At 39.8% G+C, this 4,201-nt stretch overlaps 1 pseudogene; it reads right to left on the bottom strand.

Annotated features, from left to right (window-relative positions):
- Nucleotides 1–390: 390 nt before the first annotated feature.
- On the bottom strand, nt 391–1,369 carry LOC108768502 (uncharacterized; annotated as a pseudogene).
- Between the last annotated feature and the right edge of the window lie 2,832 nt (nt 1,370–4,201).

The raw sequence follows: 4,201 nt of genomic DNA on the forward strand, positions 1-4,201 counted from the left end.
ACAAACGCATTTTTTCGGGTGTTTATATAAACACCCGATAACGTTGGGGCCTTCCAGCGCCTCCCCCGTCCTGCCTCACGCCATCAGGCACGCCTCGCGCCTTCCCCGCGCGCCATCAATTACCCCCCGTGCCACGCACTCCCCTCTGGCCCCCATGGACCAGAACCCTCCTAGTATTACTGCTGACCGTATCAACGAGTCGGATTAATCGTTCGAACGTTACATTGATACATCCGTCAAATGCAAACTTGCGGCGTAGCGTCGTTTCGGTCATCGTCATGCGTACGGACGAAGAAACGAGATATACGAGCGTAGTATCGTTCAGCGTGCAAACTCTAACGGTTAGCGCTTCAACGCTTATAAAATTGTCCTTGTATTCGTTTCGCAACATTTTGTAAATATTCCATCGCTGCTCGTAGAGGCCCTTCCACGTTTCGAGAGACGGCGATAGTTCGTGTCCGCGATAATCTCCCAGAGCGATCTCAACGTAACTCGGTGGGCCAACGCTGATTCTAATTTCCAAATACTTGTAGCCCATAGCCGTCAGATCATAACGTCTGCTCAGTAAACGCACCGCGCGATGCTCCATGCTGTGTACATAAGTAATGTTAAAAAAAATAACGTTTCTTTTTTGCGTATAGAACGCTAAAATTTACATGTTACTGCAGTCCTTCTTGGTTTTGTACGATGTGTTGCTCTCTTTGGCGAAGTACATTTTTCAACCGTTCTTACAAGTGGGCATCGCAGAACAGATCGTACCCGCGTAAATTGCGACGTATATGGTAAAACTTCTAGAATCGAAGAGGGGGTAACCCGTCCTCTTTTTTTTCCAAGAATTGCGAACCTGTTGCCGCACGTTTTATCGCATTTTTCTACGTATTTTCGTTGTTCGCAAGTTTATCAATGTTGTATCGGGTTTTTTTTCTACGTATTTTCTATGTTCGCGAGTTTATCAATGTTTATACTTTATGGTTTATATTTCAATGGCATTGACGACGTCGATGACGAGCACGTTGACGACTTTGATGCTTTTTTCCCAGGAAATTCCCAATATCTCGCTTCTTCCTTCGATGACCACTTTGATGCTTTTTTCTCAGGACATTCCCAATATCTCGTTTCTTCCTTCCATGACAACTTTGATGCTTTTTCCTCAAGACATTTCCAATATCTCGCTTCCTCCTTCTTTGGCGGTGGACTTGGCGGACCTTGCGGCAAGAGATGGTACCCATTTCGCTTGACCGATTTTCGGTGTATCTAGTCTCTTACTTTATCCATGTCTTAACGTTCTTAATTGAAGCTTACGATTGACTGAAAAAAGTCTCATACACTGCCTATATACATTGCATATATGCACTGTAAGATCGGACATGTCACGTTCGTACATGCACGTTCATACATACACGTTCATACATGCGCATTCATACATACATGTTCATACAGACACGTTCATATATAAACGTTCGTACATATTCGTTCATACATACATGCACGTACATGCACATTCATACGTACACGTTCATACATATACGTTTATACACACACGTTCATACATACACGTTCATACATATACGTTCATATATATATACAGGGTGACCCATTTTAAGTAACGGATAGGAATATCTCGGATGGTAAGCATTTTGGAGGAAATTTGTTTAAACAAAATGTTGCCGGCGGCGGGAGCCTTCGATCTGGTTCCCCCGTTAACGACAATTAAGACGATTTATTTATACACCGGGTTCGCTCGGACGCTTCGACGGAAACCTCTCGACCCGTCGCTCTCCAGATTCGTACTGACTTTGTGTCGCGCGAACTCGAACGGCTCGCTTTGATTTCGGAAGCGATAACGCGATTCGCCGATAACATCGGCCCAGCAACGAGCGACGAATCAGGGGGCAACACACTAAGTACGACGAGGGCGTTTTTTCTGTGTCGAAAGACTCCCGTCGTCATCGGCACACAAACACGCGCTCTCGACGTCGACATTGCTCGAAAGTCGAATCAACAAAGATTCGAAGCGAAGAAGTTTCTCGAGCGATCTCGACGGACGCACGAATTAACGCTCTAATCCTGAACATACCGCCCGCCACGTATACGCCGGATACGAAATACAGCAAAAGACGTGGCGAGATCGAAGATACTCTCGCTTAGTCGCAGCGTGAGCTAAGGAGCGCAAAGGGCGACAGTGATTGACGCTAGCCGAATAAAGAATTTTAAATGACCTTATAGGTAGGGACGAAAACCACAATAAAGTAATTAACGCTAAATGTACAACACGTCTTAAGGCGATGCTAAAGCTCCCTGTTTTATCACATTCCTATTCGGTGGGATTTCTCCGTATTGGATGTACGGATTGCAAAAGTATTATTACTTAAATTATAGTACGCATCAACAGGACCTCAGCTGCACTGGATTTTATGAGAAAATCGAAAAAAAAATTAAAAATTCACTTACTTTTGGCTCGTACAGCTGTTACCTCAGATATGTATTTGCTTGATATAAGAGTTTTAGAGTCCATATCTTGAAAATAAGCGTGCAGCTGAGGTCACATCATTCAAACGAACGATACTGAGTTTGTAGAACTAAGATTGAAAGTCTAGAAAAGCAATATTTCCACCGAATAGAAAATACGTGTATACTGATGCTTTGTGAAGACTGGGACTGTCAACAGAACCGAAATTCCGTGTAGTAGTAGTTGCGCGGTCTTGCGATAGATGGCGTTGTAGAGCGTTCGGTAAAACAGGTACTAAACATGATACCGTTGGGTTCGAACACGGCCTTGAGGCCCTATATAAGAATAAATTGTTACATATAGTACTTAAATGTCGGAATTTATACGATTTTCATTCAAGAAACGCCGTTTTCTTATGTGGAAATTATTCGTACGCGCTCAAGATGAGTAGCTGGAAAAATATCACATACGAACATTTTACATACAGTTATACATGCAATACGGTACATTCAAGAAGGGAAAGTAACGTGTTTTTTGTAACACTGTTATTTTATTATAATAAACATTTTATTACGACATTACAATTTCCATGATTGTAATAACAACGTTAGGCTTGACAAATATATTTATCATTACTATTGTGCGTTACTTGTCATACAATGGTACGGTCAACACGATGCTGCAAACGCTTTGAAGCGTTTTTTAATAATTGGTCAGTTTGTAAAATTCTTTCGTTTTGGTCCATCAAACGCTTCAAAGCATTTGTAGCGAGACTTTGAGCATAGCCAATGTAACATACTACATTAGTTACGTAACGAGTAAAAAGAAACTCATAGTAACGGGTAATATTTTACAATATATATAACGAATAATAGGCTGCTTCCTTTATAGGAGACACAAATATCGTTTTGTCTTTGTTATGCATTGAATGTCAAGAAGGATGGAACGATATTTGTGTCAATTGTATCTCCTAAGCTACGATCTACTACTCTACTTGATGTACGAATGTAATGACAAATATACTTCTCAAGCCTAACGTTATTATTCCAATCATGGAAATTGTAATGTCATAATAAAATGTTTATTATAATAAAATAACGACAATGATAACAGTGTTACAAAAAACACGTTACTTCCCCTTCTTGAATGTACCGTATTGCATATATAACTGTATGTAAAATTTTCGTATGCGATATTTTTCCAGTTACTCATTTTGAGTGTGTACGAATAATTGCCACATAAGGAAAACTTTATAAATGCATTTTATAAGTTGTGTCATTTTACGTCTTATTTATATGCATTGTTTGTAAATTTTTCATGAGCCGTATATACCTCTCCTCCCCCAATGAATAGCCATATATCCCGCCCCTATGAGATATACGGCAAAAATGCAAGGGTAAAAAGTTCATATGAAAAATAAATTTTTTCGGATTTCTAATTTTTTTTATAGTAGTAGACACTTAGAACATATACACATGGAACACTCATTGCCTATACCGCCAATGCATTTCATTGTTCACATGCTAAATGAAGACATAAATACGGAATATATTGAGGAATATTTCTTTCCTTATTCATGAGTGCATAAGCAAATATGTGCATATTACATTTCACTTAATATTTTAATCTCGCATTTTTGAAAATGACAACAATTCCAGCGTATTCTGCAACATGCATTTAGTCTTGGAAATAACATACTTATCAGTGATTAATTAGGCCTATGTATGGAGATGTATTTAAAAGTATATGAAT

The sequence above is a fragment of the Trachymyrmex cornetzi genome, unplaced genomic scaffold (assembly GCF_001594075.2).
Source record: "Trachymyrmex cornetzi isolate Tcor2-1 unplaced genomic scaffold, Tcor1.1 scaffold80, whole genome shotgun sequence".
Taxonomy (NCBI): domain Eukaryota; kingdom Metazoa; phylum Arthropoda; class Insecta; order Hymenoptera; family Formicidae; genus Trachymyrmex; species Trachymyrmex cornetzi.